General features: G+C 41.8%; 1 long non-coding RNA gene across 4 annotated transcripts in view; it reads right to left on the reverse strand.

Annotated features, from left to right (window-relative positions):
• Window positions 1-236: 236 nt before the first annotated feature.
• The window catches only part of LOC135014834 (uncharacterized), a 28875-nt gene continuing 1593 nt past the window's right edge, over window positions 237-27518 (reverse strand). The window contains exons 2-6 of one of the 4 annotated variants that reach the window (XR_010213240.1): window positions 23796-23825; window positions 23552-23612; window positions 23314-23453; window positions 8190-8237; window positions 237-2535 (exon numbers count right to left, since the gene is read on the reverse strand). This is a non-coding gene — a long non-coding RNA (uncharacterized LOC135014834). Of the gene's footprint in view, window positions 2536-8189; window positions 8238-16625; window positions 17316-20764; window positions 21047-23313; window positions 23454-23551; window positions 23613-23795; window positions 23826-27518 lie in introns of those variants that run through there. The other 3 variants (XR_010213284.1, XR_010213335.1, XR_010213386.1) reach the window with 3 other exon arrangements.

A 27518-nucleotide genomic window follows, 5' to 3' on the forward strand; every position in this document is an offset into this window, starting at 1 on the left:
TTTTGCCCTTTTATTATGTATCTCATAAGTTGTAATTGTTGTCTTTATTGTCCCTTTTGTGTTGAAAACAGGAAAGAAATTATATAAAAAGTCCATGGATCATCTATTTATAAAGTTTTCAAATGAACTTCAGAAGTCCCTAGTTCAAAAGCTCTACATATAGTTAATAAGATATTGAGGAGTTGAAATAAGTTTTTTGAAAATAGGAAAATTAAAATATTGATAATGGTGTATATTTTAATATGAGTTTACAGTACATAAAAAAATGCCAACACTATAAAAATGCCTCAAATTCTAATAATGTGGTGTTCTGTGAGCATAGACTTTGCATAGTACTGGGTCAATAGAATTAAATGAATAGATCCTAAACAAATAACATAGTGCATACAGTATGTGATGAGTTGCAGACAATAACTTGTGTGATTATGAAAACAATGATGAAAAGGGCTATCTTCTCATATGAGCTCAAAGGGCAGTTGCTTAAGGGCCCCAGGAGTACAAGGGCTTTATGCTGATAGCTGAGGGTCCCCTTTTACCAGTGGAAGCAGATTTTTGAAAATTGCCCTTGGGGAACCGGAGATATCAAACTTCAAAGCATTGGTCCTTATCTGAGCCTGTTAATTGCTTTTCCATGCAAGATATCTCAGGTTCTATCTGAGTTTGAGTTTTTCTGACGGTATTCTCCAAAACCTGTGACTCTACTCTTTTGGTGGACACTGGCAGCTTTTCTCTATTATTCCCAGAACCAGATCTATCCTCCTTCTAGCTGCTGGTCCCTGCTCCAGCTCCACATGCCTGGTATGCAGTTTTAAATATTCATTGGTGGTTTGCTCTGGCTCCTACACTCTGATCTCCAAGTCCCTACTAATTCCTGAAACATGGGACTCTCTAGTATTTTATTCCATTGAAAATAAATACATATATTTCCAGGATCTGGAAATATTTGCAGTTAAGCAAGCAGCCCTCCCAACGGAAAATAATGAATATTAAGTCCGCTCCACTGTCCACCCCTCCCCTACATATTAAACACCCTTTACCACCCTAGGAGTCATGTACATGGGACCCTTCATTCAGCCCAAATTACTGCTCCCGGCCCTACATGCTGAGTGGAAGGCAGAACACCCAAGGCTCATTAAAGCTGCCGCTGATGGCACCTCCCATCCCTACCACTGGGGGATGGGTAGGTGCCCCAGTGAATTGCTTTGCCCAGGGGAATATTCCGCTATTAAGACAGCCCTGATGAAGGGATATTTTTTATCTAACTAAGCAAATCTAACCTGGTAATAATATAAAAAAGATAAATGAGGCAGTATAACAAAAACAGAATGTTAATGTAAAAGGTGTTCATATAAGTTAATTAATAATTGTGAGTAGTGTATATTTTTTAAAGAACAGAAATTATGCTATGGGGAGATTTTGGTACTGGGTTGGCTTGGATGAATATACCTGATGTAAATAATCCATATGTATCTATTGCAGACAGTCACACAAAGATCTACTGTACATCTGAACACAAATGTGCTATTTTTGTACTTGAAATAATTCTAGCTCATCTGCTTCTGATGTGGAACATACTGTATACAACTCATAATGTATTAGGACTTACATATACTGCAAGCAATAATGTTACTTTTACAGTGAACAACTAAACAACAGGCCCAGTGTCATCAGCTGTTTCTATTATGTTACATGATATCAGACCATATTAAGAGGAATTGTGTTTTCTATGGAGAATGAGATCTTTTTTGTTTATTTCAGGTCTCATACCCCAATACATGAGGCTAATATAGCAAACAACTCTACAATGACCATATGTTTCCCCTTACTGCTCTGATAGGCCAGAATAGCACAGACCCACACACTGCAGAACACCAGCATGCTGAAAGTGATGTATTGACCTCATTATAGAGGTCAGGTAATGTCCTCACTCTGAAAGTCAGAACAAAGCTCACAGCTGCCAGGAATCCCATGTAACCCAACATAAAATAAAAGGCCAACACAGAACCCTCACTACATTGGATGATTACAGTCCCAGGATATGTGTCCATATCAAACTCTTGAAATGGATGAGAAACTGACAATTAGATGACACCATTCAGGACCTGGATAGATGAGGAGATCAACACTAAAGTATTTGGTAGCTTGACCCCCATCCATTTTCTCCAGTAGCTTCCAAGTTTAGTGGCCTTAAAAGGGATGCAAACTGTAATAGTCTTGGCCAGAACAGAACATACAGTGTAATAGTCTTGACCACAACAGATCTGCAACAGGATGCGAGTAAGATCAACTTTAGAGAGATGAGGAGAATAAAGCTGAGGTTCTGGTTATTAGCTCTGACAATTTGGCTTTTCTGGAAGAAAATAAATATTCCAGCTATGAGGACAGCTGTAGAAGAAAATATTGCAGCTGTGACAGCAAACACTGAGGTTAGAGAGTCCGTTTCATATGAGAGAAAGTCTTGAGCTTTGGCAATACATTGGTTTCTTGCATCATTTGGCCATTCATTATCGCTGCATTTCATGCAATGTTCATTGACTATGGAATAAAAGTGTAAAAAATAAAAGATATTATTAGTAATTGTGCCCTCAAATATTCTTTATCTCTCTGTGTATGTTGTTCTCTGTTTTTATTATTATTATCGATCCATTACTCATTCCCTTTCTCTCTAGAATTTTCTTGATCTTTTTCGCTCTACCTCTCATTTCATTTCTCTACATTTTAGTTAACAAACCGATTTAAACCCAACATTTGTTCAGTTCTGAAACTGTCAGAATAATTTGCTTATCTGTAGCTACTGGAATTACAAGCGGTATTGTGTCTATGGGGGTGTACCATATTATGTCAGTAAACACAAAGTCAACACTCATTAGGTTGACTTAAGAATGTCAATATGGTTGTAATGCCGACATTGATCATGGAATGTTGATAATGTTGACAGTAGTCATGTTATATTTGGTATGTTGACACTTATGTAAAGTTGACATTGTTAAAATGTTGTCAATGTCTTTTTGTATATACCAAACCTAACAAAAATACTAACACTAACCCTAATCCTTATGGAAATGTCCACATTATGACAATGATAACATTGCAGGTGTCATTGGTAATGATGTCAAAGTTGATTATGTCGACAATAAGTAATGATGACATTATTAGGACATCATTCTGATATCAACATTGTTAATGACAACATTATGAACAGCAACATAATGACGGCAAATTTTCCATGGAAGTAGAAAAAATATCTTTATGATGGCATATTTCTAAGTATCTACTCTGTAAGCCTATTCATGAGATGTAAACAACCAATGATACTATTTCTCAAAAGCAACTTAAAATGTACAAAAATGATAAAAAAACAGTGTGAAAAAACATTTTGGTGGAAATATATTTACTAATACTGAATATTTCTATAATTTTAAAGGTTAATTTTAATATTAAATACATTTTCAATCATACTTTATCACCACAATGTAAATACTGTAATAGTAGTAGAGTAAATGAGAAAAATTTGCCCTTTTATATATATGGTAAATATTTTTTTTTCTTACAGCATTCCAGGTGCTTAAATGAATGTGTGCAAAACTAATTTTCTGGCCGATTTAGTTAGTCATTACAAGTGGAAAACATTCTGTCCTAGCATGTTACATGGGCTTTGCTCAATATGTAGCCTTTGTTGTTTGCTGTAACTGCACAACACCATGTACCTTTTTAATAAAAACAATAATAACAATAATAATTCTTCATTATTTATATTATAAATATAATTTGAGCCTAAAAGAACTAACAAATGTATTTTTGAAAAAAATGTAAATAATTTAATTATCTTCTCTTTTGTCCAACTTTTTTTCTGATTTGTTTGATTAATATACCAAGTGATTTTAAATACACATACTATATTGACTATCAAACTGCATGAAGTGTAAATTTGTGATTAGCCATACAGGGTCCTCCACGGGATCGGTATCAAATACCTCCAATCAAAATCCCGACGGTCGAAATCCCGACAGCAATTGACCGACGGTCAAAATCCCGACAAGGTCAAAATACTGAGATGGACAAAATACCGACATTTACAATACCGACAAGGTCAAAATACCGACATGTGAAATGCAGACAGGTCAAAATACCGACATGCATTTTTCATTGTTTTTTGTGTGTATGTCGACATAGGTCAACACGGACACCATATAAGTGTACCGTGTGTGTATGTCGACATAGGTCGACACGGACACCATATAAGTGTACCGTGCTTTGGGCACGGTGCCTCACTGCGCTTGGCACACTATTATATTCCCCCTCCAGGTCCACTGCGATGGTAAAGTATGCACAAGTCGGTTTCAATGAAAAATCATGAAAAACTCATGTCTGCATTTTGACCTATCTTTATTTTAAATTCGATATTTTGTCCATGTCGGGATTTTGACCTTGCCGGGATTTTGACCGTCAGTCAATTGTTGATTTTGATTGGAGGTAAATTGACTGCATACCCCTCCAACACCCACACAGAGAAAAAATATATGACATCAAATATGTACTTATGTGATGTGGGAGTACAAATGAAATACCGGCAGTTGGGATGCCAGCATCTTGACACTGAAGATATCAACAGTGGATAGGGTAAGTATTTTTACCCTCCCCTGTCCCCTATATACACTTACTAAATTATGTTGTGGTGGTGATAATCTACCATGTGCCATACCATAATTTGCCCTTACTGGGTCTGGTGTAATGCAGTGGACGTGTCTCCCTATTACATAGAAAAGCAAGGGTCACTACGGGCTTCATTAGAGCCACTATTTTGGAAAAGTTGAAGTGACCTGGCTTAACCAATAGTTTTGATCTTCCTGGTGGTTAGGGAATTTAAAACTGTTTATTTTCTCTTTTACTGTCAGATATTTGTTCTACTTAGAAGATTCCTGGTTTTCTAACATTCCAGAGGCTCAATTTGTTTTCTGTTTCCCATCACACCTATTTTTCTTTACTATTTTATTTAGCAAAAGTGAAATCTAAGAAGACAGAGTAGTAAATCTGAAGAAGAAGGAACTTTTAGAATTGTGTATTAAGATAGCAGTTATCAGCTCTGGCAAGAACAGAGAACAACCGATCCCTGCTCTCATTGAGGCCCATCAGAATCAAGATGCTAGGGAGATGCAGGCAAAACCACCTCTGGGTCAGATGCACAGTTAGCACTTGACATTACAATTGATAGATGGCACAGATGGTTACATCTGCTTGTTCCAGTAAGGATACTACCTTGGATAAGTACTTACTGTACAATTTGCTCTTAAAGTTGTGAGGGAAACAGACAGTGTGACCATGCTGCAGTTGATACAGCAGTTTTCACAGGTTGCTGCAAAGCTATGGAAAGCCAAGCTGACTTAAAGGCTGCAGAGCACCAAGCCTGCACTAGACTCAACAGCCAGCCGGAATTCAAAGACTCATCTGTTAGTTGGTCCTTTCCAGAGCATTTCCCTGTGTTGGAAAAGAATGGAGGAAGCCATGCAAATGCCACCACTGTTGCAGAGATTCAGCTGGCTCTGGACATTTCAGCAGACAGCTGAAGAGAACAGACACTTTTGCCATTTCCAGGAAGGCTGTAGAAAATGAAGCTGCAAGGTAGGCTGCCAATCAAAGACAGCACCAAAGGATCAAAGATGGTATTTGCCCCAGATCTAGAGAACTCACTAAACATGATGAATAAGGAAAAGCTAACTTAATAATATCATCTGCAAAGTACTATATCTCCTTCCACTAAAAAAATACTCACAGCAGGGGATAAAAAACAAAGATGCATCAACCTGAACCAGCGCACAAAAGGGGAACCATGTATACACACTTGGATTCCCTTTTCCCCAATGCCAGGTCTCCACTTGACTTGTGTCACTTGGAGATCAGACAGTCAATCAGAGAGGACCATGTAATAGCACTCTCCTGAACAGCTCCTGGCCTGTCACTCAAGCACAGCCCATAGACTTTAATAGGGGAAAGAAATCACTTGTTGAAGTCTATGAGTGGGAACTGGTGGTCTACCGCAGACCATAAGTTTAGTTTTGGTTACTCTTGTGGCTGGCCTCACTTAACCTAGCAGTCTGTGGTAGACCACCAGTTCTCACCCTTATACTCCAATGGGGATTTTTTTACCCCATTAAAGTCTATGAAGTTTAATATGGTCCTACTGCCCAAGCTTAGTGATGCTCTAGTTCGAGTCCTTAATACTTAATTGACCTCCAGCTCTCTGCTAGCTCACTTTAGCACAGCTATATTTAAAATATTAGAGATCTGTCCCTTCCTGGCTCCTTTTACCTTATATCTTTATTGAACCTAGATTATTAGCTTTTATTGGCTAACTGTATGAAATTTCTGCTTCCCCAAGTCATACATTCATATCAAACTGGTTTTATTTTGTGTATACATTTTGAGCTTATTGTCAGGTGTGTCCTGTCAGTGGTTTATACTTCCACGTCCCTTTCTCCCTCACAGTTAAATTTGATTCTCTCCATAGATGGCAAGGAGGCCTTCAACATTGTTAAATAGGATTGTTTATTCAAAACTCTTGCATTCTTTGGTTTTCCAGAGCCCTTTATTAATCTCATTTGGAAGATTTATAGTGATACACAGACTCAAATTTTCTGTAATGGTGTCTTGCCTTTAATATTCAAAAAGGAACGAGGCAAAGATGCTCCTTATCCACTCTCCTGTTTGTAGTAGCCCTGGAGCCACTAGCCATTGCTCTACAATGCTCAATGGCATACAAGGGAAGGCAAATTGGCAAAACTGAACTCAAAATTGCCCTTTTCAATGATGACATGTTGCTCTCTTTCACAGACCCTACTTCCATCATGGACTTTCTTCAAATAATTTCTAAATTTGGAGCCAGGGCAGGTTACATATTTTAGAAATAAATATATCTACAGTAAATATGAATTGTTGCCTTTAGGCATCTCCCAACAGATTCTATCCAATTTCCTCAGGAATTCTCTTTTCATTTAGCTCATAACCAAATTACTTATTTAGAAATCCAGGGGGTTTATTCACTATAGGTCGATTTTGTTTGTTGTTGTTTTTTGTTAGATCATTTTTAAATCAATTTTAATCAATGTTGGGCTTCCAGGGTTTAAACACATGTTTACTAACATTTAAAATGAATATAACAAAAATATCTGCTAGTAAATTTTTGTTTTAACCCTGGTAGCCCAACATCAATTAAAATCAACGTAAAATCAATCTAACATCTAACAAAACAAAAAAAAATTGACCATCAGTAAATATACCCACAGATCCCAGCAGATCTTTCTAAGTTTAATGAGATTAATTACTCACCAAATATAGTGAAAACTGCCACCTTATTGGATAATTGGAAGTTACTACCACTATGCTTGCAGGGCAGAACAGTGGTCCTAAGGAGCATTGTCTTTCCAAAGTTATTTTATATTATGCATATATTGCCAATTACTATAACTAAATGGGATATCTCCTACCTATGCAAGATCTTGACTAGATTTATATGGCTGGGCAAGAAAACGTATATATTGCTCTAGACAAATTCACAGCTCTGGGAGTGGAGGATGGAACAGGAGTACCATACTATGCTTGTTATTCATTTGCTGTATTGTTAAGATGTGTTGCTGATTTGTTGTATGACAGAAACAACTTTATGCAGAACTTTTTCACCCATTCTATCTGAGTGCACTCTTACATTTTAAACCCTCAGATATCTCTTCCCACATACTACATAACCCACTTTTTATGATGTTCACTAATGTTGTGTTGCCATAAATAGGAAGCTACGGAGGAACTATTTTTTCTCTCCATGCAATTCCCTCTGGGGTAATACCACTTGCCCCTTCTCTTTCCAGTAATACAGTATATTTCTCTTTGAAATGATAAAGGGCTGTCAGACTCACCCAAATTATTCGACCAAGAAGGAATTATTCTCCAATTTTTTTCCCTCAAGGTAAAATGTGATCTCCCTCAGATGCACTTTTTTTATTTACCTACAAATGTAACATTACATTTTCTCTGTAATTCAATAACAGTAATATACTAACTGGCTGCATAATATAAGTTGTACAACTATCGTTGTCTGTATTTTCTTTTGTTTCTTATTCACTTGTCCTTTGTTCATTGGTTGGTTGTATGTGAAAAATCAAAAATCAAGTGTTCTGTACATCACAAACTCCTGTTACCTTATATATTATTTCCTGTCTGTACTGCATTTTCCGTTTGCTTTGTTACTATAAAAGGTAATAAAGAGTTTAAAAAAATGTGTTAGATCTAAATAAAAACCCACAATAAAACAAAAAGAAATGTTTGAAGTAACCTAAAATGAAGTTTAATTTATCTCCTATATATTTGCCTTAATCTGTGACTCTGTGCTGTAACGCTGGGCGGAGTTACAGTGGTGGGTGGAGTTATTCAAATGAGTCACAGAACTGGGCAAATCTATAGGAGACCAGCAGCAGAAGCAGATGGTATGGGCATGGCACAGGCAGGGGTGCATTCTGCAGCTTTCTTCAGACAGAAGGTGGGACACACACACACACACACACACACACACACACACACACAAAACACCACACGGCAAAAAGGGGGCGTGGTCAATAAAAGGGGCGTGGCTTCATGGGAGGGCACCCGTTTTCGTCAGTGAGGGGGCATGCCCAGCGCTCTGTGAGCTGCTGGCATGCCCCCAGGGGCAGATTATGAGTCTGGGGTCCCAGGGCACTTAAGACAAGGGGCCATATCTCATTGCTGTGCCTGCTGTGGGATCGGGGGCGTGGCCTAATTGTGCCCATGAAGCCACGCCTCCTTATGCAAATTCCAGGATTTTTTTTAATGGAATTTTGGCCCCTCAGCTAGAGGTAAATACAGAGGGGGTGGTCGCTCCCCCCTACACACCCGCACAGGCAGAAGAAAGCAGGGAGACTGCTGCCTCCCTGCAACACCACAGACCTGCCTATACGTAGCAGCGTGTGCTGACTGTAACACAATGCTGCCGCTGTTGCTGGCAGGACGGGGGAGCTTCAGAGCTGGGACAGAGCTACTCCAGCCAGGGGGCCCCATAAAACTGTGGGGCCCATGGTACGTACCCCCTGCCCCCCTTAACCCGGCTCTGCTGTTGGAACCCCCCCTTTATCCGTACCCCCTGATGCCCCCTCTCCCTCTGTCTCCACTAAATTCACAGCTGCTCTAAGCAAAACAGAGAGTACAGGAGCTTCCCAACTGCCCCCCCCCAACACCACCACCACCGCGGGACACTGTGGCCCACGGGTGGGACAGCGGGACAGACCCTAAAAAATGTGACTGTCCCGCGAAAATCGGGATGGTTGGGTGATGTGGGGGTGTGTGAGGGGGTATGCCGTACAGACAGACGGGCACCGGCTCACTGTGTGCTTGACCCCCCACATCAGCATACTCAGCGGGGTCTCTCTGGCGCGGAGGAGCGTCACTTTCTGGCACACTCCACACTTCTTAGCTGCAGTTTTGTGGGGCACCTTCCGCTGTGCAGGTTCCGTACTGCCTCTGTTATCTCCAGCCCCGGCAACCCCACCGCTAGCTGCAGTGCTGCTGCCCGCAGTGAGGTGCGCCAAGCTCCTTCACACACTTTAGCAGAAGTCCGCGCTGCTTGCAGGCTCTGACCCCCTCCTCCCTCCAGCCACAGCGTCTCCTGGGGGCTAGCCAGTCAGTTCCAGTCTCCCCTTACCACAGTGCCCGGCAGCTGCTCAAGGTCTGCGGTGTGTGACTGAGGAGGGGGGGAGGGATGCGGACAGGCAGAGGAAGCAGGACTCAAGCCTGAGAGAGTCAGCCATGCCAAGTCTCCACCAGCAGCAGATCCCAACAGGTTGGAGTGGAACAGCAGCAGCCAGCAGCAGTGACTCCGGTAAGACACATTTGTCTGTCATCACTGTTCTGTACCTAATACCAATCTCTCCCGTGCCCTGTGTTCTGTCATGTCCCTGTCACCGTTATCCTGGCCCTGTCACCCTTATCCTGGCCCTGTCACCCCTATCCAGGCCCTGTCACCCCTGTGCTTGCCCTGTCAACCCTATATTGGCCCTTTCACCCCTGTCCTGGTCCTGCCGCCCCTACCATGGCCATGTCACCCCTATCCTATCCCTGTAATTTCTGTCCTGGCCCCGTCGCCCCTGTTATGGCCCCATCACCCCTGTCCTGGCCCTGTCACCCCTGTTCTGACCCTGTCACCCATATTCTGACCCTGTCACCCCTGTCCTGGCCCCATCACCCCTGTCCTGACCCTGTCACCCCTGTCCTGGCCCTGTTACTGCATACCCTCCATCTACCTTTTTGGCAGGTACAGTACCCGTAGCGCCTCCAGACCCCTCCCCAATGCACCACACCTCCGCACCTTCCCCTCTACCACATGCGGCACCCCACCCCTCCCCCACACGCTGTGCCTCCAGACCCCCTACACCACCCGCGGCTTCCACTCCTCCGCCCCTCCACCACCCACAGCACGTCCAGACCCCCTCCACCATCCACCCCCCATATATGTCTCCCCCCACACCTGACCCCCCTCCACCCGCAGCATCTGCAGACACCCTCCTCCATCCGCGGTGCCCCCCTCATCCACCCCTCCCCCACCTGCCCCTCCACCACCTGCAGCACCTCCGGACCCCCTTCTCCATCCACCACACCACCTGTACCTGCCCCTCCCCTACTCACAGCACCTCCGGACCCCCTACCCCACCCCCGCCCCTTCCCATCCCACAGCACCTCCGGAACCCTTCACACATCCGCAACATCCCCGCACCTGCCCCTCTCCCACCCTTGGCACCCCTGCCCTTCCCCCACCGGCAGTGCCTCCGGACCCCATCCCCCATCTGCAGCCCCCACTCCTCTGCCCCTCCCCCACCCACAGCATCTCCCGACCCTTCCCCATCCGGGCCACCCCGCTTCCACCCCCCTCTACCCGCAGCATCTATAGACACCCTCCCCCATCCACAGCCCCCCCCCGCACCTGCTGCATTCTGTACATTGTGCCCTGCAGGTGCTGTTCACGCCGTCGCAAGGGGCTGTGCCTCCTTCACCATCGCACGCCCTTTCATTGTGCAATATTTAACCACTAACAAAGGAATGCAGGTAATACTCTATATAATACAAATATTGAACCCCAGAAAGGCATGCAAGGGTTAAGGGGGCGTAGCCCCTTGCGACGGTGTGAAGAGCGCCCGTAGGGCGCGATGAAGCACCTAGTTTGCTAATATGTATTAAGTGTTTCTCTGCAGATGGAATCGGTAAGAGGCCAATTCTGCGAAACTGGCAGATAGAATACTGGTGGTGAATGCAGCATGTCCCCTCGAGGGTTTGCTGTGCTCTTCATGCTTCAGGCCCGGTGGTGACCTTAGGTCACCACAGGTTTATATTTCCTTTTGGGTGGTGGCATGGACCACTACCCAAGTGGGGATTTCGGCAAGTAGTTGGGATTATGACTGCAGGGATTTCACCAGGTGTCAGTATTCCAGTGACGGTTTTCTGGCAGCCAGGATCACAAAAAAAAACTGACTGCCTTGCCTGCAGACTTATAACTTTTAGACTTTTAGGCTATTGTATAATTTCACTACAAATGTAAGAGTTATACTAGTTATACTGTCAAATGGATATAATCTCAACCAAATTCATTAACTTTGTCTCTGTTGCTCTCACGCTTGCATTTTTTTAAAGCTTCACAAATACATAAGAAATATTGATTTCAAAAATAAATATGGTAAATAATTTTTTTTGTAATTGAACACAGTAGGAGAATTCACTTCTCCTTTACTACTTAAAAATTTGATATAAATTTATAAAGGAGAAAATTAAAATTGGAATTATGAATCATGAACCTGTGGGAATATTTGATGAATCAGTTTCCAGATGACAAGCAGCTGCACATTGAGCAATTGAAAATTATATATATATATATATATATATATATATATATATATATAGTAGTTAACAGGAAGTGGCACTCAGAGACGTAGTATATCGTGCAAAATAAAGCAGCAAAGCTTTAATATATCATCACATCAACGTTTCGGGGTTATACCCCTTCATCAGGATATCAACAAGTGATCACACCACAAACTTTATACATTACCCCCACCAATGAAAACATTGGGGGTAATTGGGGGTAATATATAAAGTTTGTGGTGTGATCACTTGTTGTTATCCTGATGAAGGTATATAACCCCGAAACGTTGATGTGATGATATATTAAAGCTTTGCTGCTTTATTTTGCACGATATACTACGTCTCTGAGTGCCGCTTCCTGTTAATTGCTGCATGTGCAGGGGCGCTAACCCCTTAAAGAAGGCACCAGAGCAACTACGATCATCTATGTTTGGAGTGACGGATCCTCTGTATGGAGATATATATATATATATATATATATATATAAATAAATTAATCTCAACTTGAACAAGCAGCCCAAGAGAAAACACACTTGTTCTCTCTATGGACCTAATTAAGACCTGATCGTAGATGTGCTAAATTTAACACATCTACAATCAGTCACACAAACATGCAAGGGGACACCCAGTACAGGGATAGTCTGCCCCCACATGTCAGGCCCGACACCTCCCCCCCCCGCTCAAGTACAAAAGCATCGCACAGCGGCGATACTTTTGTACTTGAAGAGTAGCTTCTTATCAGCGCAGCTCCTGCACACTGGCAGGGAGCTACTCTTCACTGCGAGGATCACAGCGGCTGCATGTGATGTCATGTAGCCGCTGCTGCCCATCCCCCACATGTTCCAGGCACACCTACATTGCCCGGACCACGCCCCCTAAATGGCAGCCAAATGCCTTCGGCCCACCCCCTCCCTCATGCACAGTTCAGATCTGATAGGCTGCTGTGCACAGAACCAATCAGGTTTGAATTAGGCTCTATATCATCTTAGAACATATTAAGCAGCAATTGCGCTGAGCAAAAAATATGTGGGTCCCTGGGACCCCTTATTTTAAAGAATTGGGGTCCTACTTCACTGTTTCTGGGTAACATTGCAGTTAATGCTTTTAAGGTCCCCATGTGCCTCCCCAAATGCCCTTAAATGTCCATTTGACCCTACTACCAGCACACTGCCCCATAAATGACGGTTTAATGCCTTCATAATCCTACGTTTTTCATGTGTGTGTGTGTGTGTGTGTGTGTGTGTGTGTGTGTGTGCACACTCTTAAGCCACAGAAAAGGCATACAGTGCACACTCCTCTAACACATTTATCTCAATATGGAAAATACACACTCACCTCTACACATACAGGCACAATTCACACTCCTCTCTCTGAGAACAGGCAACAAAACAATATACTGAAATCCCACAGTACAGGCACAGACAATCCTCATTCATCAGCATCAATACCAGCACAGAATCAACCCACGTTCCATTCCCTCAGCAACATACTGATGTGACATAATGTACATTTACCTACCTACATTTAGCAACACACAAACCAACAAACAGGCTGAGTTATGGCAGACAAAAAAAGCACACACTAATCTCCTTCATTTCAGGCACAGACAAAAACATCCATCTCCCTCACTAAGGGACCCATTTATCAAAAAATATTTGCGTCTATTTTTGCAAATACATTCTGGTCACACATTGGAATACGGCTGATTATCCAATGGCTAACCACCATCACAGAGCGGAGGCTATAAGACAGTGCCAGGTAGAGCTGAAGGCTGAGGGACAGTGATGAGGAGGCAGCAGAAGCTGAGGGACAGTGGCCAGAGACAGCACCGGACTCTCTGAATGAAAGAGGGAGCAGTGAGCAGAGTGGGGGGTTCTCACACTGACAGCTGTGCGACAGCGACTAGAAGGGGAAATAGCAGGATTACCAGTGGTTGCAGAGCACAGCAGACATCACAGCATTACATATGGGACCCGCACGTTTCTGAAAATGTATTCCCTTAATGCTTATACAGTACCATGTAAAATACATGCTATAGCGTGTTTTTGCAATCAAGATTCGATAAGATTTGTCTCTTCATTTAAACCACCCAGAGAGATCGAATTAAATTTATAAATGAGTTCACATTCTCACTGAAGCAGTCTCTTTTGTCAATCTCTACCCCTTTTGAGGGGTCTAATTTGATCCAATGGCATACATTTAAAGTAATTTAATGTATGTCAAGCCTCAGAAAAATGTTTTGCAACTGGTGATGTGCTATTGTCAATTTTACACATCACTTAATGGAGGAGCGATGCATCGCAATCAGCTCCTTAAGCATCTATATTGTCTTCCCAATATAAATCATGTGACATGGGCAAATAATGAGATATATAATATATTTATTCTCACACGTCATATGATGTTTAAGTGTGTGCATCACTCCTGTCATTGGATGTAAAAAATATTCCCTCATCATCAAATGCTGACAATTCACACATCCACTACAGATATGAGCCATTTTTTAAGGAAAACCAAGTGTATTAATTGGCTGTCGGACTGATGTCAGAAAAAGTAACCTGATCTTTCAACTTGCTGCTTTGCATATAGGCAAATTATTACTGCTTCACTAATAGGGACGGGTCTAAGACGCAGCCTGATGACATCATGACTCTGTGTCGATGCCAGGACTTGCCATACTCTTTGTGTCTCCTCACTGGGCCATCTGCTCTAAAAAGGTAAGTTGTTTTTTGTAGAGATGTGCACTGGACGCTTTTTGTGTTTTGTGTTTTGGATCTCCGTTCATGTCTTGGATCTGGATTGGTTTTGACTTAACCACCCTTTCGGGTTTTGGTTTATATTTTGTATGTGGATTTTTATTTTTTTAAACAAAAACACCTAAAACCACAGAATTTTTTTTGTTCCTACAGTATTATTAGCCTCATTAACGTTAATTTTCACTAATTGCCAGTCAATTCTAAACACAGCACACCTCACAATATTGATTTTAGGCTAAGTGGTTGCACCGAGGTAGCTGGATGACTAAGCTAAGTAGCACAAGTGGGCGGCACAAACATGTGGCCCATCTAGGAGTGGCACTGCAGTGGCAGACAGGATGGCAGTTTTCAAAATTGGCCCCAAAGAGCACATAAGGCATAAAATGGAATTGTCCTTGGGCAGTCCCAGCCACCCTTATGTTGTATAAACAGGACATGCACACTTTAACAAACCAATCATTTCAGTGACAGGGTCTGCCACACGACTGTGGCTGAAATGATTGCTTTGTTTGGACCCCCACCAAAAAAGAAGCAATTAATCTCTCCTTGCACAAACTGGCTCTACAGAGGCAAGATATCGTCCTCATCCTCCAATTCCTCACCCCCTTAAGTGTTTACATCCTCATCCTCACAGAGTATTAATTTGTCCCTGCTCAAATCCACCATCACAGGTCCCTGTGTACTTTCTGGAGGCAATTGCTGGTAAAGGTCTTCCGGTAGGAATTTCTAATTCATTTTGACGAACATCATTTTCTCCACATTTTGTGGAAGTAACCTCCTATGCCGATGGCTAGCAAGGTTATCTGCTGCACTAAAAACTGTTTCAGAGTACACACTGGAGGGGGGGGGGCAACTTAGGTAAAATAAAGCCAGTTTGGGCAAAGGGCCTCCAAATTGCCTCTTTTTCCTGCCAGTATACATACGCACTGTCTGACATGCCTACTTGGATGCTGTCACTGATATAATCCTACACCATTCTTTCAATGGTGACAGCATCATATGCAGTGACCGTAGACATGTCAGTAATTGTTGGCAGCTACTTCAGTCCAGACCAGATGTTGAAACTTGCTCATGACTGCCCTGCATCACCGCCAGCGAGTCGGCTAGGAAATTGTATTCTTTTCCTCGCAGCCACAGTTGCAGGAGAAAATGAAGGAGGAGCTGTTGACATGTCACAATCTGCTTGAGGTGACAATTTTCTCACCAGCAGGTCTATGCACCTCTGCAGACTTGTGTCCGCTGGAAAGAGAGATACAACATAGTCTTTAAACCTAGTTTTGAGCACGGTGGCCAAAATGTAGCTATCTGATTTCAAAAGATTGACCACCCTTGAATCCTCGCAAAATGCATGAAGGGCTCCATCCACAAGTCCCACGTACTTAGCGGAATCACTCCATTGTAGCTCCTCCTTCAATTTCTCCAGCTGCTTCTGCACACACTTGGACTCTCCTTGGGGATTTGTGATATCTCTGATACTGAATGCACAGTTGTTTTTTCCTGTGCTTTAACAAGCTTTATTTTTTATATTTTGTGAGGGAGGAGGGCTTCCATCTTCATGAGAAGCTGAACCAGCAGTCATGAACATAGGACAAGGTCTTAGCCTTTCCTTGCTTCTTCATTCTGTGAATATCATATTGCCAGTTTTACATTTCTCATCAAATAATTTTTTTTTATTTTTTTTTTGGTTATTCATTTTTTGCTTCTTAGATTTTACATGCCCATTGGGCTTTAGCCTTAGCAGATGACGTTGATGGAATTGCATCATCAATGTCATGACTGGTGGCAGCAGTTTCATCACTAGTACTAGGAAGTGGTTTCTGATCCTTTACAATTTTTTACTCCAAGTTTTTGTTCTCCATTTCACAGCACAGCGCCCCTTTATTATTACAACACACAGAACACTGCCCCTTTATATTTACAGTACCGCTTTATTTTTACAGCATACAAGACAGGGCCACAGTGTTCCTTTCTTTGCAGCACCCCTATATTTTTACAGCATACAGGACAGGGCCACAGCATTCCTTTAGTTTTACAGCACCCCTATATTTTTGCAGGATACAGAACAGGGCCACAGCATTAATTTCTTTTTATAGCACCTGACAGGGCCACAGCATTCCTTTATTTTTACAGCACCCAACAGCGCCACAGCGTTCCTTTTTTTTTGCACCCCTATATTTTTTTGCAGCATACAGGAGAGGGCCACAGCATTCCTTTATTTTTACCACACCCCTACATTTTTACAACATACAGGACAGCACCCCTAACAGCACAGGACAGCACCTGTAACAGCACAGGACACCACAGGACAGCACCCCTGTACAGCACCTCTAACAGTAAACAGGACAGCACCCCTAAAGAGCACACACTGACCCCACCCAAGCCACCAACCACAGAGAGACAGATGTCTGTCTACCATACTCTCTAAGTCCAGAGCGACAAGCGACTGCTTATATGGAATCCAAAACCAGCAAGAATCCGACAGCAGGATGATGATGTCTTGCCTAGTTCTGGGATCTGAGTGTGGTGGGAAGTCCCGCCGTACTTGGATCCGGGTTCAGATCCTGAAGTCCAGGGGGGTTCAGATTTATGAGATCCGAACCCAGTCATCCCTAGTTTTTTTTCTTATGCTGTTCTCTGATGGAATAAAATTCTGAAACATAAGAATAGATTGCACATTGTGTGGTTTGCAAGTTTGTTTCATAAATCCTGCTGAATGTCGCCTTCTTCATGCATTATATATATATTAGAGATGTGCGCCGGCCCAAATCTTGGGTTTTGGATCTGTATCTCCTTCGTGTTTTGGATTTGTATTGGTTTTGTTAAAGCTGCCCTTGTGGGTTTTGGTTTTGGATCTTTTTTTTAATGATAAAAATAGCTAAAATTAGAGAATTTGGCCTGTTTTTGTTCCTACAGCATTACTAACTGCAAAAATATTTATTTCCACTCATTTCCAGTCAATTTTGACCACCGCATAATATTGTTTTCATCTTGCATTATATATTGCATGTTTCGGATTCCATATAAGGGAACCACACTCGAAACTCAGTGCAATTTCAATCTCTTTCTACCAGACTGTCTACAATAAAGGGGAAATATGTTAAATTCATACAAAAATTAGTTGTGTATATTAGTAAAAAACATACATATTTATTTATATGTTACATATTTTGCATAAAGCTGGCTAAGGGCAACCTGAGGCATGCCACCCATTGTTGCCAAACTACTCTAGACAGTAATTTAATTTATTTTGTATGATTTTAATAAATGAAATTAATTATTGGGGTCATTGGTGATGGTCATTATTGCATGGACAACTATTTTTATTGGTTATTGCACTAATCCATCTTCTACTAATTCGAATTTTTTCTTTGAATTTACATGCCCTGACATAAGCTACCAATGCCCTTGGGCATTGGCCTTAGTAGATAATGTTGACGGAGTTGTATCATCATGACTGGTGGAAGCACCTGCAGAAGCAGTATGTGCTTCCTGCTCTCCTCTCAATTGTTTGTCCACCATATCTATCAACAAACACAAACCAAGTATGGTATAGCACACACCACAATTTTTACAAAAAATGTACAACCTACAGTGTCACAAAACATGTCTATGTCAGAGATAACTATCTAACACTACGGTTTATTTTCACCTACAGTGTCACACAATACATGTATGAGTCAGAAATAGAAATAGAACACTGCAGTTTAATTTCACCAACAGTGTCACACAATATGTGTATGAGATTATACACTGCTGGGTGACTGACAGTGTAACAAAAAAATGATTGTATAATACACTGGGGCTTAGCAACAAATTCCAATGAAAACAACCAACTGCTCATCATTCCAATATATCCATAAAGTAGGGGAGCACTCACCAGACTTCTTAAAAGCAAATCCTTTATTCAAAACATGGGATGAAAATTCACATCAACATTTCGGTCCTATTTTGACAAAGGTCCAACATAGAACCAAAATGTTGATAGGAATTTTCATCCCATGTTTTGAATAAAGGATTTGCTTTTAAGAAGTCTGGTGAGTTCTCCCCTACTTTATGGATATATATATATATATATATATATATATATATATATATATATATATATATATATAGGGCTGCCATCAGAAATTGGGAGCCTGGGACTGACAAAGAGACAGAACCCTCTCTCTCTCAAAAAAAGATTCTGCTGCACAACTCCACCCCTATGTGATGTCATACATTGTGAAGTTACATATGGGTGCAGCGTTACGGACCTGCAGGAATGATTCGGAGAGAGCTGATGAATGGGGAAGGCTTGATTTATAAGTTCTCCCTGTGCATCAACCTGTTCTTGTTGTACACACCTGGTGCAGCTCTACAGGTATTGGCAAAAGGAGCCAGGGGTGGACACCTCTCTCTGTAAGGGCCCATGACACCAGTCCCCCCGATGGCTGCCCTGGATATATATATATATATATATATATATATATACACACTTAGGTGGGGGAGCGGAAGTCCTCCTAATAGGTCACAACGCTTCCTCTGGTAGACGTTTTAAATGAAATCCATAACATGCAAAGCAGCAGCACTCAGAGACTTTCAGCAGAAAAAAGTGTATTTCACATCTAGAATTCCAATGTTTTGGGGCATTCTAGACCCTTTGTCAAGGTGAACAACAATGAATAATGTAACATACATACCTTATAAAGAGAGGAAGCCGCCATTGAATCATGCCAGTCTGGCCATGCAGGTCTCCGCTTCGCTTCTGGCTCCTGATGGATGATGTAGCTGCACTGTCACCCTTGTTACCCAGCACCAATGCTGCTACATCATCACAGTTTTTATATATATATATATATATATATATATATATATATATAAATTATATATTTCACTTTTTTTATAACTTAACTGGGTACCCCTGACCAGCAGTGTCCCAGAAACATAATAGTATGCTACATTGGTATCACCTGTTGTGTTTCATATCAGAAACAGTTTTATCTTTTGCACAATTTCATTAGTGTTTAGTGGATATTACTGCATTGTTGGCAAATTTTTTCAATTGCACTTGTGTTGCACTTTATTGTCATGACTGACTTGGAGCCTGATCAGATGACTAGTGGCTTTGCCGCCACGACATATCCAATTGGTGACACTTACTCATATTCAGAAGCTGAAGCTGAGGCTATTCTATGCTCTGGTGCTTTAACTGAACAAGCAGAAGCCTTGCAGCTTGATGATATTTACCGTGAGCTACTCATGCTCAAAAGCAGGGAGATTGACTATCAGTTTCACGCTTTGTCACTCAGCGATTATCATAGAGCCAAAAAGATCCCCTATGGCCTACGTGTACGTAATGGCCCTACAATTGGGAAACATGATCCTGCTTTCAGCAGAAAATGTGTCTCAATAGTGAACAAATGCTCCTTTGATCTCATGCTCCTCATAATTGAGTTTTCAACCAAAGAAGTCACCATCCTGAAAGATAAAATTGATGCTTTTGAGGCTATACACAAAGCTAATATCACTGCTGATACCAGCATGGAATGGTACACCAAACTTAACTCACAATTACAGGTCTATAAAAGGGACTTGATCAAGTATAAAAAGACTAAAACAGGCAAAAGTCAATGCTGACTATGAAATCAATACAGTATATCAATGGACCTATCCTGCCAGAGGGTCTGACTTCAGAAAACCATTCTTTAGACATAACAGGAGACCAGGAGGGAGACAAATGGACTCTTCAACTGAATTTATTTCATCTGCCAGTGACACTGACAGAGGTGGTTCCGACACAGTTTCCCGCGGACTGAAGGACCCTTTATGAGTGACCGCGCGGGTACATTATACCCGTGGCAGTGCAAATACACAAGGCGTGGTGGCCAAAACAAAAGGCATGGGACGTGGAAACAAACAGACCATGAAGAAACCCTAATCGTAAATTTATCATCTTATGAATTATCCCCTGCAGAGACTGCTGTTTTATCCAAGGGGTTATCTTTCGTACCTACCACCAGATTTAATCCACTTGAGTGGAGTGTAGAACAACATAGACTACACCGACAGTTGAAGTTGAGTGAGTTTTATTGCAAACGCAGTATACCTACCACCGTACAAATCCAGGATCAACTTACTCCTGCTACTTTTGATTTGCTGGCCCAGCTGTTAAAATTGGCTCCCAAATCATCGTTTGAACCACAATCATTCAACCCTTCAATAAAAACATGTATGCGTTTATTACACGATGATGTTCATACAATTATCTCAAACCAGTCTCCTCATCGGCATAATTTATCTTCTATAGAACAAGCAGCTCTAGCTGACCTCGCTAGTAATAAGGATCTGATCTTCCATCCAGCTGACAGGGGGGGGTGCCTTGGTGATCCAGGACTTGACGAACTACAAGAAACAGGTTGCTCTTCAGTTGGAGGACTCTAAGACTTATCGACGACTCCCAGAAGATCCTACTAAATTATTTAAAGGGGAATTATCAACTATCCTTAAACAGGCGGTGGACAGTGGGATTATTTCAGATCAATTTAGTAAAGCCCTATTACCTGCGTTCCCATTGTTCCCCCTGTTTTATTCCATACCTAAGATACATAAATCGCTCACTGATCCCCCCGGGCAGGCCCATAATTGCTGCCCACGGTAGTCTCACACAACCCTTGTCAGTATATTTAGATGCGATACTACAACCATACATAAGGAAACATCCGAGATATTTGCTCGATACAACATCACTTTTAGTGAAATTATTAGCTCTTCCAGAATTATCTTCTGATGTTACCATGTTTTCAATTGATGTAGTCAGCCTATATACCGGTCTGACGGCGATAGGACGGTTTTTGAATGACCAGACGACTTATGATGGCCCTGCTGTCTCTTTCCTAGTGGATATACTTCAATTCATTTTGACAAAAAATTTTTTTATTTACAATGGGGCATTCTATCTGCAATTGATTGGGTTTGCTATGGGGGTGGCGGTAGGCCCCTCATATGCTAACATCTTCATGTTTGACATTGAACAGCCAACATTTTTTTCAGACCGCTCAATTGCAGATAGAATCCTTATCTTTTGCCACTATATAGATGACGTGCTCATTTTTTGGCGTGGGGACAGTTGCGATTTAGTTAGACATCTTGAATCACATAATTCTAGTACCAGTCCAGTTAAGTTTACTTTTTCCTTTAGTACAACAGATATTCACTTCTTGGACGTTGCCATCTCCATTGTAGACGGCCATATTTCAACTAAACTTTATTCTAAGCCTACTGACCGCAACAATTTACTTTTGGCAAACAGCTGTCACCCTGAATCTTTAATTAAAGGGCTATCTTACTTGCAGTTCATTCGAGTAAGGTGTATAACTTCTGATATTAAGCAAGCAGAGATCCAGATTGATGCATTATTAGAGAAGTTTTTGAAACGTGGGTATGATTTTGCTCAGCTACAACAAACCAAATTTAAGGTTTTAAATATTGACAGAATGTCTTTATTGCAATCTAACCCTAAACCCCAAAAAAACATCTTGCCCTGGGTTACTCAATATACATCAGCCAGCCCTGGCATTAATAAAATAGCCAAAAGTTTATGTCCAATTATCAGGTCCGACCAAGATTGTGGCCTTTCAGACACACAATTGTTGTCTTGCTATAAGCGGGGACATAATATCTGTGATGTCCTTGTTAAAGCAGACATAACTGAGCCCACTCCGGGTTTTTATCATGGCAAAACAGGCTGCATTAGATGCACTTGTGTAACCTGCAAGTATTTGATCCCAGGTGACACATTTTACCATCCGCACAATGGTAAAGTGTTACATATTAAACATCGACTTACATGTAATTCAATTTTTACTGTCTATCAAATCATTTGCCCGTGCGGCCTATCTTATATAGGCAAGACCGAACGTCCCTTTAAGGAACGGATGGCAGTACATTGTTCCGCCATTAAAGCTGCATTGTCTACGGGAAAAAGTGATCAGCCTGTCGCGAGACATTTCGCAAAAGCTGCACATAACCTTACCACTCTAAAGTATACAACACAATAAAAAGACAAAGCTTGCCATTGCACCTAAAGTGAGACTGATTCCTAAGATCATAATAAGGACATAATACAGCACCAACAAGGTGCTGCAATAGTACACCTGACAAAAGGAAATACATTAACAGTAATACAGCGCACCTACTCTCTTCTAGATAGTAATGAAAAATACAGTAATCGGATCAGAAATATAAGGGCCAGCAACTTACGCACTGAATACAGAAACAGGCTGGCAAAAAGTACTCCTCTAGAGCCAGCTAGGGCTGCGTCCGTTACAGTGCCTTCCTAATTAAACACATGCAGCAGATGGGTTCCCTTGGGAACCCATCTGACTTCACACTATGCACTTTATTTGAGATGATTGGCACTTTTGCCAAGTTGTTAAGTCCGAAGAGTGCTGTCTGGTTCTTTTTTAAGCAATAGGAGTACCGAGCCAAAGGTCCCCCGGAGAACCCATTTGCTGTGTACAGTATGTGTATGTGTATATGTATATATATATATATATCAGACATCAGCAGACGCAGCACATCAGACATCAGCAGACGCAGCACTCCAAGTGGATAACAACGTTTCATTTGTCATTTTCCTCAGGTTTAAACAGAAAAAGAACAAGTCTTACCTTATATACAACTAATCACCCTGTGCTCAGCGGCGTTCGGACAGCGGGATGCAGCCTGCTCCAGGTGGGGCATAGGACATGACGACAGGCCAGGTTCGTGACTGCAGTGCTCCCCATCACCAAGGCAACTATAAATACCACTACATCGGTACAGGCAGAATAATATCATTAGAGCTAAAAAACATACATGGCTAATCTCCCTTATATATAGTTGCAACCATATGTTACCTCTACATACCTGATATCACGGAGGCACCTGTGGCATTGGATGATATTAGAGGAGAGCCGGACCACACGATCTGTATATATATATATATATATATATATATATATATATATATATAGAGAGAGAGAGAAATAAAGGATGTGGGTAATTTGTCATAAAGTCTGTGGCGTGCCGCATTAATTTATTTCATTTATATATATATATATATATATATATGTATATATATATGTATATCCTGATTCTTTGGTCTGCTTACGTTCCAACTTTGCAAATTGGGATCTTGCGCCTGTAAGAAAATTCATTATATCAATTATTGTGATTCTACTCACTACAGCCAAATAAATAACTATAATTAATTGAACCAAAAGATCCTCTCCTTCTCTCTCTCTGAAGTTAAAAGCATTCCAATTCTTATATTTTAATAGGCATTCTTTTCAAGCTGACAATGGAGTTCATAGATTTTAGAACAAATAGGGTTTATGTATTGAACACCTCAATTCTGAGTCCTGAGAGCCAGGGCCGTTTCTTGGGGCAGGCGAGCAGTGCAAACGCACTGGGCGCCCGCCGCTGCACTGTGGCTCCCTGCTTCCCCCTCCTATTTCTCCCTGAGTAACCCGTCATGACGCAACCCCCGTCACGACGCAAAACTCCCCCCCCCACCCTGGCGGAGTACAGAGGGGGATCCAAGTTAGGAAAAGGGAAAGGCCGGCTCGAGGAGCGACTGATGAGGCGGGCCGAAGAGCGGTAATCGCCTCTGTAAGTATTCTCTCTCTTTCTCTCTCTCTCTCTCTCTCTCTGTGTAAAATGGGGACACCTGCCGTAATGTGTGAAATGGGGACTCTTCCCTGCCGTAGTGTGGGGTTTTAACCTATCAAGGGCATTGCGGTGTGTGGCATAATATGGTGCAGGGGGCATTACTGTGTGGGGCTTAATATGGTAGAATTTTTTTTCCTGTGGTGGTCATGATCTGTTGGAGCAGGGTCAAAAACTGGATTGTGAGGTAGTCTTTTCAGACAAGGCCATGTACATTTAAATGAGACCACACCCATTTAGATGAGGCCACGCCCCCTTGCCGTGTGCACGCGCAAGTTTTTTTTATCTAGGTGTGTAAGGGGGCACATTTTTTTATGTCATGGGGGGGCGCATTTTTAAATCTTGCACTGGGAGCCAAATTGGCTAGAAACAGCCCTGCTGAGAGCACATACTCAAAATGTTCAAATCCATGGATTGGTTTATTTTTTGCCAACTTTTATCTAGATCTTTATAATTTTGGTCATGTAAATGTTGTTATTGTTTGCTTAAAGTTTGTATTATTTTTTACTCTTTTTTTATTTCAATATTGGCTTCCCAAACTTAGGTGCCTCATGCTCTTATTGATATTTGGATTGACTGTGTAGAAATATTATCTCTCTTATTTTGGATTGGAGAGTCCGTTCTCCCTTTCTATCCCCACCATCCCCCTCAATCTTATTGTGTCTATCCCCACATGCCCAATTTGTTTTCATGTCTACCTTTATTATCCCTACACTTTTAGAAATTTGTATACCTCCATTAAATAATGCTGAGGAGGGTTAGTGCCATCATTGCTGTGATGATCAAATCCTTCATCACTTGATGTAGTTTCCTACTCATCCTATTAGTTGCCATAACCCCTTCTCTAATCTCATCTCTGTATTAGGTCTGGTTGACATTTAGGGGGGACTTGTTATGTCTCTGTTAATCTGTTTATTTTTGGGAGGACTTTGCAAAATTCAGCATGGACCTGAGATTCAATCAATGTGTCCGTATGCTATGCTCTTCAAGAACTGCCAAGGTAATTGCAAATGACCATACTATTGTTACATTCAGGTGACATAGGAGTACACACCAGGGCTGCCCACTTGCCCTACTGTATATTTGTTCTCATAGGCCATTGAGCCTTTGGCAAATCCGGTGAGGTCTAATTCTAATATTTGTGGTTATTGGGCCACAGTATTTTAGAAAATATGTGTCTGATTCTGAGTCTGAAACAATGCCAGTGTTTCTGGTCCTGAGTGATTGTTTGTGACTGCACATACACAAAGATCCCTAAAAACTCATGTTGCATGAATAAAATTAAAATATTCTGGGAGTTGTTCTGCGGTGGATGCGAGGTGGCTGTTCAGTTGCATGAGCATGATCCATGTTAGTATGTTATTGAGTGTCATATGCATGTCACAAAAGTGGTTACATTCAGAGATGCTTAATCATTCACATTGGTGGCCATACACTGTGGGAAAAACTACACCTACAATAGGGCATTGCAAGTATGAGAGGTGTTGGCTTCTAAAGATGCTCAAATTGGGCATAACAGTCCTCGTACATCCAGGTGCATGCTTGTAATCCAGGAAAAGGGCTTTAACTAACATTAGTCAATAACCAAATACACTACTATGGCAAAATATGCAAATGTGGTTGCAGCAGTGTGTTTTTCAGAAATAAGCCCTATAACTTTTAGTGCTGCTAACATCCTTCTGTTCCTCGCTGATGTGGATGTTTCAGTGGACAATCTCCTTAGGATGTTTGACACCTTTCCTGGCTTTTCCTGGCTTCTGGTTTACTTTTTTTTATTAGTATAACAGTTTTTAGCATTTTAATTAATACCCCTCACCTAAAGTATGTAATACATGTCTTTTGCTTCTTTCTTATTAACACTTTTGAACACCTTAACTTCTCATTGGTGTGCTGCCATGGGGTGACTGGCCTACGCTGGCTTTGTGGGATCCATGACCCAGATTTAAACTTAGTGTTAAGGACCCATCAGACGAGGTCAACTGGACGCTGATTGGTGGGCCTAGTATGGCAAAACCTCGATTTTGCTCTATGATATAAAATTATTCTGATTGGTAGTACTTGGTACTATAAAATGTGCATTGGCATTATATTTTCTATTTCTTTCTGGAGCTACAAGTCTCAGCATGACAGCACATCTCATAATATTTGTAATTAGCATTTGCAGTCCAAGCTCTCACTCCCTAATATTTGGATGAACTGTAAATGTGATCTATAGGGCAGATATTTTATGAGGGTATACATAAATCTTTTGATTAGTTATGTGAAGTGTTTGGCCTAAACTTTACAGCTTTTTACATATACCTTCAAATTTGTCATGCTGTGCACAGGGGCAGATCCAGAACAAAATGACAGAAAGGTCACCATGACAGAGAACGAGGGTGGATTATTTGCTCCTGTAAAAGTGGGGGTGGTCTCACAACAAGGATGTGGCCTTAGAACAAGGGTGTGGCCTCATAGGAAATTCCACCTTTTATGTTGGGGAGAGAGTGGTGGCTTGGAGAAGCAATTGGTGATAACAGAGAAAGGGTGATTGAGAGATAGTGACATGGGAGAGACAGAGTGTTAGGCTGTGGGTAACGGGGAGAGATAGTGGGAGATGGAGAGGCAGTGGGTGACATAGAGGATGACAGGGAGAGGCAGTGGGTGATGGGGAAAGGGCTACAAGAGAGAGAGTTAATAGGAGAGAGAGGTGATGAGATATAGTGGGAGATGGAGAAGAAGTGTGTGACAAGAAAGGGTGACAGGTAAAGGCAGTGTGTGACAGCGAGAAGGTGATGGGGAGAGGCAGTGAGTGACAGGAAGAATTAGAGGGTGACAGGGAGAAGGTGTTGTCTTAGAGAGGCAGTTGGTGACAGGATGTAGCAGAAGGTGACTAGAGAGGGTAACAGTGACATGCAGTGGCTGATGGTAGAGGCAGTGGATGTCAGGTAGAGAGATTTGGTTACAGGGAGAAAGTGATAAACTTTGACAGGCAGTATATGACTGGACCTTACACTTTTAAACATTCATTTACAACTGTTGGATTGCGAGGGCTGGGCCCTCAGCAGAGAAGCAGGGCTGGCATGGCTGGCTTAGTCTGGGGAAACAGGACAAAGGAACTGCAGGCAGGGGCAGGATGGCTCCTCCTATATGCCCTGCTGAGATCATGACATCATACAGGCAGCAT

The sequence above is a fragment of the Pseudophryne corroboree genome, chromosome 1, assembly GCF_028390025.1.
Source record: "Pseudophryne corroboree isolate aPseCor3 chromosome 1, aPseCor3.hap2, whole genome shotgun sequence".
Taxonomy (NCBI): domain Eukaryota; kingdom Metazoa; phylum Chordata; class Amphibia; order Anura; family Myobatrachidae; genus Pseudophryne; species Pseudophryne corroboree.